Source organism: Xenopus tropicalis, chromosome 4 (genome assembly GCF_000004195.4).
Source record: "Xenopus tropicalis strain Nigerian chromosome 4, UCB_Xtro_10.0, whole genome shotgun sequence".
Taxonomy (NCBI): Eukaryota; Metazoa; Chordata; class Amphibia; order Anura; family Pipidae; genus Xenopus; species Xenopus tropicalis.
In genome coordinates, this window is record NC_030680.2 from 52,123,181 (window position 1) to 52,132,200 (window position 9,020).

Genomic DNA, 9,020 nt, shown 5'->3' on the forward strand with positions numbered 1-9,020 from the left:
GAGAACACATGCAGAATCCTTGCATATCTTCTGCAGAGAAATAATACGTTTCTTGCCATGCAGTAAAACGGGGCAGGCATCTTTTTGCTCCCCAGCTGTTGCAGCACTACAATTGACAGAATCTGGTTGAGGATCCTGGGAGTTGTTGTTTTTCAGCACTAACAGGAGAAAAACAATTTGGCTATTCCTTCTGCAGAGCACAACATATTGCTGTCATTTCTTATTAAACATCCATTTCTCCTGCTTCTGTGAATAAACGTACAAGCCCTTCACTTTTTCACTTATTTTATTGGCAGGAATAGACAAGTGTATGTGATATGAAGCAGAAATGGCATGGACTGGTTTGGGAATTTCAGCATGATGTTGCGTGCTGCTGCAGCAGTGAAACTTCTTTAGTAACATTAGTAAATGTGTCTGTCTCACTCCTATTGTAGCCATAGGGCACTACAGACATTGTAAAGAGTAGGGACCCAGGCATATGGTTCTGGTGAATGTGAGTACCCTGTGAGGGGTGTACCCTGTATTAGTTATCCTCACTGCAGAAGTATCCTGCGAGTGTTTTTCTACTTCATGTAAGCATGCCATTTTCTGCAGGTTACCTCTGAGATGTGAGCACAAAGATGAACTTGCTTGTTACTTGGTCGCACCATTTGCACTACATACACTTTACTTGATCAGTCATCTTGTCCACTGGGAAGTCTTCGAACGTGGACCCAGAAGACATAACGCTGCGAGAAATATTTATGTGACAGGGACGATTTCCCCTTTTTCCTGCACTAATAATTACTTGAGCTACATAATAATTTTATTTTAGTTTTTTTTCTCTGAACAACTCAAATCATCTCTGTTTTGTTAAATCATTATTCTCTTTCAGCGTCCTTTTTTCCTCTTTTAATCACTTTCAATATGATTTCCATGATTTCTTGCTTCTTTAAAATGGTTTTGTTTCAAGGTAAAGTCAACAATTTAAACTAAACATTTTAATTTAAATTGTAAACGAATATGTGCCTCCTTTGTCTATCACTTTAAAATTGTACTGGATTTTTTGTCAAAAGTCTTATACCTATTGCTACAGTGTTTCATTTGAGGCCAAATTCCCCAAAAATGCATTCATTTTAGTGGGATAATGTTATTCTCCATTCTATACAGCAGCCAAAGACCAGCTCAGCGCATGGAATATTTTTTTTTTTTTTCCAGCTGAAATAGAGCAGTGACTAAAAGGCGCAGTATAATGCATTGCTCTGCAATCTGAATCTCATGGGAATACGACTGAGGGATAGGTCCTGCAGCAATGTGAGCATAAGAGATGAATGGCCATTCAGCCACGTGAGACACAGAATATTGCTAATAAAATGGATGTCTGTGCGCTGAGCAATGCATCCTTGGCCTTTTAAGCCATGAATGTTTGTTCCCAGAAAACTCTGTGTAATTTACTGGAATTTGTGACTACCTTTCTCTGGTTAAGAGCTTAAGCTGGTTAAGATATATGGTTATAGTGGAAAATCCTGTATGTCTTGTAGCCATACAAGTGTGGTGGTAGACAGGCAGTGAAACAATAACATACCCCACTTGTAATATTTTGGTGTAGCAACTTGTGATACATGGACAAATTTATTATGTTTCCCAAATATTGTGTACAGAACTTTGTATATACGGACATTTTTGTACAAGTAACTTGTGTTAAGGGGATATCAACTAGTAGGGAGACAGAACCAACAGGAAAACAATAGAGGAGAGCACCAGGACCAACCCCCAGGATAATGTGATGAGGGCAATTCACTAATTTCTGTCTTCCTCCTATCAAAAATTGTGTTCCTGTTATACCTGCTAGTGGACTAGTACTGAACGTTTCTACAATGTCACCTTGCCATGGCAGCTGAAGGGATTCTGCAGCTAAAGCTGCATCTTCTCTGCTGCACATTGTCCTGTGGCTTATTGTCCACTTACTTTGCAGGCCTCGGGTAGACTCCTCTTATGGTGAAATTGCTGCTTTTCTTTGTTTTGTTTACATTGCTCATCCCTTATAGTATTATGTCCTATAGGTCATATGACATTACCTGCCCAGCTAACTGGTTGCACAGGAAAAGCACAGCCTGCTGTTCTCTGGGGCTGCCTTGCCTGAAAAGACAGAAGCCTAACTGTATATTTATGGATTAATATTGGAGCTGTTCAGCCAAGTGTACGGTATCCATTAAGGGGTGCTGTTTTGTGCAGTGCCGGTTAAAGAAACGCTGTTTTAAGATGTTTGTTATCCTGCCTTTTTGTTCATATTATTTTGTTGGTTTTATAAGGATTCTCTTGGAATCTGTAGCCCTAAACAGCATGTGTACCTATAGGCCAATAAAGGGAGACCCTTTGTCACAGGTCTTGAAAAATTTTTTTTGTATGTGAGTGAATTGTTGCTACACTTTATGCATGTCTGAAGCTTCTCTGTATGGGTGTATTTCACTCTTCCCATCATGTGTGTGTGTGTGTGTGTATGTTTTTTTTATTCCCCACACTAATAGGCGGAGGGTGACTTTTTTGTTTGGGGAGGCTAAAAATGGGCCATACATAGACTGACCTACAGCTAATGTGAGACTTAGGGGCTGATTTACTTACCCACGAACGGGTCGAATGGAGTCCGATTGCGTTTTTTTCGTAATGATCGGTACTTTGCGATTTTTTCGTATGTTTTGCGATTTTTTCGGATTCTTTCGTAATGGATACGAAAAACTCGCGTTTTTACGCAAAAATCGTATTGGTAACGAAAAATCCGTACAGAATCCGAAAAAATCGCAAAACATACGAAAAGTTAACCTCCCGACTACCTCTTGCGGTTCCCACTGACTTCCAAGGATTCTGTACAAAAGTGCAGGTGGGGGAGTTTTTTTTTTTTTTTTTTACCCTAAAATGCTTAGGATATAAAAGTATTCATACATGCACTTCTGTGAGGGGATCTGCAAACATTAGTGTTTGTGATCGTTTAGCTTAAAGGGGTAGTTCACCTTTAAATTCACTTTTAATATAATGTAGACTGATATTCTGAGACAATTGGTCCTCTTTTATTTTTAATGGTTTTACAGTTATTTAGCTTTTTGTTCAGCAGCTCTTCATTAGGGATGTAGCGAACCTCAAAAAAAAAAGTTTGCGAATGCGTTCGCGGACTTACTCCAAAAAGTGTGAATATTTGCGAACTTTGCGAACCCCATAGACTTCAAGGGGAAGGCGAACTTTAAAACCTAGAAAAGCCATTTCTGGCCAGAAAACTGATTTTAAAGTTGTTTAAAGGGTGCCATGACCTGGACAGTGGCATGCAGGAGGGGGATCAAGGGCAAAAATTTATCTGAAAAATACTTTGTTGACACAGCGTTGCGTAAAACCGCAAAGGCAGCTGGCAGACCTAGCGGAAATATGCGGCGTTTTTTGCTATTTCGCACTATTAGCACCATGGAAATGGGATTTGCTGAAAAACGCCATGCGTGGCTTGTGCGGCGTTTTTAGGCCGAGAAAAAACGCAGCGGAAAAACGCCACGCGAATCCAAATTGCGAACATTAGCGAAAAGTTCGCGAACTTGCGAACACCCGATGTTCGCGCAAATTAGTTCGCCGGCGAACAGTTCGCTACATCTCTACTCTTCATTTGGTAATTTAGCAGCTATCTGGTTGCTATGGTCTTATTTACCATAGCAACCAGGTAGTGGTTTAAACAAGAGATGGGAATATGAATAGTTAAGGGGCCTGCATGGAAAAATAAGTAATAAAAAATAAAATAAAATAATTTAATTTAATAATATAAATAATTTTTGGCCCCCATTTGAAATCTGGAACGAGGCAGAAGAGAAAGGCAAATTATTCAAAAACTATAAAAAAAAAAAATTAATTAGGAAGACCAGTTGCAAAGTTGCTAGGAATAGGCCATTTTATAACATACTAAAAGTTAACTTAAAAGTGAACCACCCCTTTAGATGTGTTTACGTTAGTTTTATAGCAGTGGGTACTGACACCCCAGGCACATTATATACAGTGAGATGCAGTCTGTATTTACAAAACCAGCACATTATATGCAGTGAGGCGCAGTAGGTACTGATGGCAGATATTCAGGCCCTGGCACTATAACACGGGCACGGATACACAATATTGGCCCCACTGAACTAACTAGACAATGACAAAAGTAAAAAAAATAGTAAGTGAAAAAAACAAGTATATAAAGGCACAATGAGCTTTTTCAGGGGGAAAGAGTTAACTTACCATCCATCTGTTAGGACAGGTGATAGATTATAAATTATTGTAAATGTCAGGTCAGGCAAAAAACAATTTAATGTCAGCTAGTGATTCAGCCTTCAGAACTGTATAGTACCTGTGGGAGTGGGATGAAATCTGCAGCAAAAGTTCAGAGTTGGTTCTCAGGTAAAGTTCACAGTCTGCAGATTCTTCTTTTCAGTCTTCACTTCTGCACTGCCTTCAGTTTGTAATATCTCCCGAGCCCTGTCTGCATCTGTGCTTTGATTGGTCAATTTTACTGTCTGTCAAGAAAGCTGTGCTCTGATTGGAGAATCCACAATAAGAAAGATCCAATCAGAGCACAGCAGAACGGGCTTGCAGGAACAGAAGATTTCCAGGACAGTGCAGAAACAGAGTGAGGTTTTTTTTTTTTGTTTGTTTTGTTTTTTAACGTGCCAAGCAGGCTTAGCCTCCCCTAGTCTTATTGAAAATCTGCCTATGCCCACACTGTTGTATGAAATATATATTTTACATTCACAATTTAGGCTTCTTATAATAAAATTTTAAAGTATCTTGTTATGCTCATTAAAGGGGAACTGTAAGGAAAACTGAATATCATTATACTGAAATAAATAGAGATAGATTGCTGAGAGAGTGATAGTGAAGAGTAACTTAAATATTTTAGAAACATGACAAAATTGTAATTGATTATATTTGGAAAGATTCCTATTTCCATGAGATGAAGCTTATATTACATTTTTATTTTTTCAACAGTTCCCCTTTAAGGACATGCAAAAGCACCAAATGTAGTTTTTGCTTAAAGGGATTGTTCACCTTTGAGTTAACTTTTAGTATGATGTAGAGCAGCGCTGTCTAACTTCTGTGGTACCAAGGGCCAGAATTAGGTACAACGCGGTAGAGGGCCGATAATCGAAGCCAGTTTGACCACTCCCCCTTTTAAACCACACCCACTCGAAACCACACCCGTGTTATCACAAGAGCTTTTAAGACTATACCTACATTATTGGTGGTAGCGCAGCAAAACCCCAAATGCTTGGTGCTCACTGTAGGGATATCACCCTTCATTCATATCTGAAAGAATTATATTATGTCATATTAAGACACAACCTTAAATCCCTATGCCTCCTCTTCCCCTGTGTATAGCACAGCAACCCCCAGCACATAATTACACACCTTAGGGACCATTTATTGGCTATTTCCAACTGCTAATAAACTCGCAGAACAAACCCCTGCCAGGTTGACCTCCCACAGGCAGCATAGGGCAGGCAGAGTATGGCACACACAGGCAACATAGGGCAGGTAGAGTATGGCACACACAGGCAGGGTAGGGCAGACAGAGTATGGCACACACAGGCAACACAGGGCAGGTAGAGTATGGGACACAGGCAGCATAGAGCAGGTAGAGTATGGGACACAGGCAGCATAGTGCAGGCAGAGTATGGCACATACTCTGCCTGCCCTACCCTGCCTATGTGTGCCATAATCTCTCTGCCCTATGCTGCCTGTGTGTATGGCACACACAGACAGCATACACTGACACAATGCTGGCACTGCTTCTACTGTCTGGCTAAGGTGTGAATAGGGGAACAATGGAACATTTAATCTCAGTACTGATACCACTTAAATCTTCCACAAAGGTAAGCCATCAAAGCAGCCAGACAGGTGGGGGGGCCACACAGAGGGGGGTTGGCCCGCGGGTCGCCAGTTGGACAGCCCTGATGTAGAGAGTAATATTATGAGACAATTTGCAGTTGGTCTTCATTTTTTATTATTTGTAGTTTTTTAATTATTTCTGTTCTCCAGTTTGGAGTTTCAGCAGCTATCTGGTTGCTAGGGTCCAATTTATATTAGTAACCAGGGAGTGGTTTGAGAGAGTGACTGATATATGAATAGGAGAGGGCCTGAATAGAAAGTTAAACAATAAAACTGTAGCCTCACAGAACAATAGTTTTTTCTGCTGGGGTCAGTGACCCCCATTTGAAAGCTGAAAAGAGGCAGAAGAAGGAGGTATATAATTCAAAAACTATAAAAGATTAAAAAAAATGAAGACCAATTGAAAAGTTGCTTAGAAATGGCCATTCTATAGCATATTAAAAGTTAACTTAAAGGTGAACTCCCCTTTAATTGACAACTGAATTAACCTTTGGTGATATAAATCTTTATAATTCATGCTTACAAATTGTATAGCATTTGGCCGTATTTAATACAAATTATGCTAGGTCACCTATCGGATTCTCGAAGAGTTTTCTCCCTTTTACTGCATGACTTTGTCTTCAATTTGCACACAGACATGTGGGCACACAATCAGCTCTCCCCAAACTGTAGAGAGATACCCAATAATCATGGGATATGCACAAAGATCACAGAGGATAGAATAAGAAACAGATTCTATATATTCACAGGCTTTTAGACCATATGAACATTCTGGAGGATAACTGGGAAAATCTCTGAGGCAGGAAGTTGCAAGTGCTTAGCTTTGGTAAGAATAAGGCACTCGGCCTGACTGTACGACGGGACCACTTGTATCATTCAGAGTGGGACAGACAATGGCACTACTGGCTTTCACCGAATGGATTTCCCTTTCTTCTCTTCTGTCTGCAGTCACAGCACAAGCTGCTTTAGTTCTCCAGTTTGGTGGTGAGACTGAGAAGAACTAGGGAACATAATGATTAAAAGGGAGCTTTGCCAAGATAGAACTTCACAGCTCCATTCACTTGGATGGGACTTTGGAGTTCTCCTTTGGTGAAGTGTAGCCAATTGTATGTTTACTGATAAATTTGCTTCATGATTAGCCATTGTACTACTAATAGGAGTGAAGCTGGATCTATAAGTTGGCATACTACATTTACTAGTATGTTAAAATATTAGGAGAACTAAACCATGTGAACAACCCTTGCCCCCTCCAGAGGACACCTCCCCTCCCAAACCACGTGACACTCTTTAGCAGCTACATTTGCTTTTCCTGGCTAAAGTAGTGCAGCAGGATTGGTCAGTGTTATTTTCAATTGATTCAGTGCCCTTCATTGCAGGCTCCCCACAGGGGCAGCTGATGCTGATCTAGACCGCGCTACAACTGCATGTGCTTCATGTCAGCGATTGCGGTGAACAGAACCTGAAGCCAAAGACTTGCAAACAGTTATTGTTGATGTTTGGTTAATACCTGGTGTGGTGGGGGCTGGGGTTTCATGGCTTTATTCTCTATTAATGCTGTGTCTTAAACATCTATATGGTTGCAGCAAAGTACATTTTTTAACCTTTTCTTCTAAATTGATGGAATGCTTTTGGGAAAAGATCCTACAAAATTCTTGGCGGATTATATTTATCTTCCTTAATAGTTTCAACATTGCTTATGGCATTCATTTCTAATGTCTGGTTCCCAGATGTTGTTGCACGATGACTTGCAGCACATGTAATTATATGCTATATGCATCATCTAATTCTTCAATATCTGGAGAGCCTAGGGTTAAGCAGCCCGTGGTTAGGGACTGAAAGTTTCTGCATTAGGTAAAAATCATGCTGGTTATGCGGATTCTTTTTAGCCACTTCAAAATACTGTGCCTTTGGCCTATTTATTTTTTTTTGTTTGTACGGGGTTTGTACAGGGCACCCTTTCCTCCAAGCTTTTTAGCTTAATACTGTGCAGACAAGCACAATCAGGCTATCGTAACTTATACGTATAGAGTGTACTGATGCTGCAAGAAAATGTTTTTTGGGAATATCTTGAACATTAGAAAAAAAAGAAATTGCAAAAGCGCTTAGATGAGCACTTTGAACAATTTCACATAGATTTGTTGAGGTTTTGTATCTGGGGGATACCACGAGTGATACAACTTCAAAACTGAGGCCTGTAATGTAACAATGGGATTTGTTATCTGGAAACCCCATCAAGTTCTAATTAAACTAGCAAGTCTTCATTTCAGACTAACTTGATCGGAACTAAGTTAGCATAAATCCACATTAAAAACAAAATAATTCTATGGGTTATTACACTGTTCCAATGTCTTATTTTCCTTAAAGGGGTTGTTCTCCTTAAAATTAACTTTTAGTGTGGAGAAGAGAGAGATACTCTGAGACCATTTGCAATCAGTCATTTTTTTTAATTATTCAGCTTTTTGTGCAGCAACTTTCTAGTTTGGAATTTCAGCACCTCTATGGTTGCTATTGTCTAAATTACCCTAGTAACCAGGCAGTGATTTGAATGAGAGACAGAAGTATCAATAGAAAGATAAAAAGTAAAAAAATTGTAGCCTCATGGAGCAGTTGGTGTTTGGGCTGCTGGGGGGGGGGGGGGGCTCACTGACCCCCATTTAAAAGCTTAAAAGAGTCAGAAGAAGGCAAGTAATTCAAAAACTACACAGAATAAAAAAATGAGGACCAATTTAAAGGTTGCTAAGATTTGGTGATTCTATAACATACTAAAAGTTAAAGGTGACCTTCAGAAGAAGAAGAAGATTTATCGTAGGTAACTAATCTCCATGTATGCCATTACCCTTGAAGGGGAACTCCGGTTTCTGAACCAACATTTAAAGAGCCCCACACAACACAGAAACCCCTAATATACCTATTACTGTAATCTGTTCCTTCAAAATGTATGAATAAATTCAACTTTTATATGCTGAAATCCAGCTGCAAACCAGTTCTTAATTTTCTGCATCTTTTGAAATCCTGAGGAGGAGGGACTTAAACATTGATGTCACAGATTGTAAAAATGTCTCCATATCTTACAGACAGCATGCAGGAACTACATAACCCACAATGCATTGCACTGTGATGTTTCTTTCCTTATTGACATCACA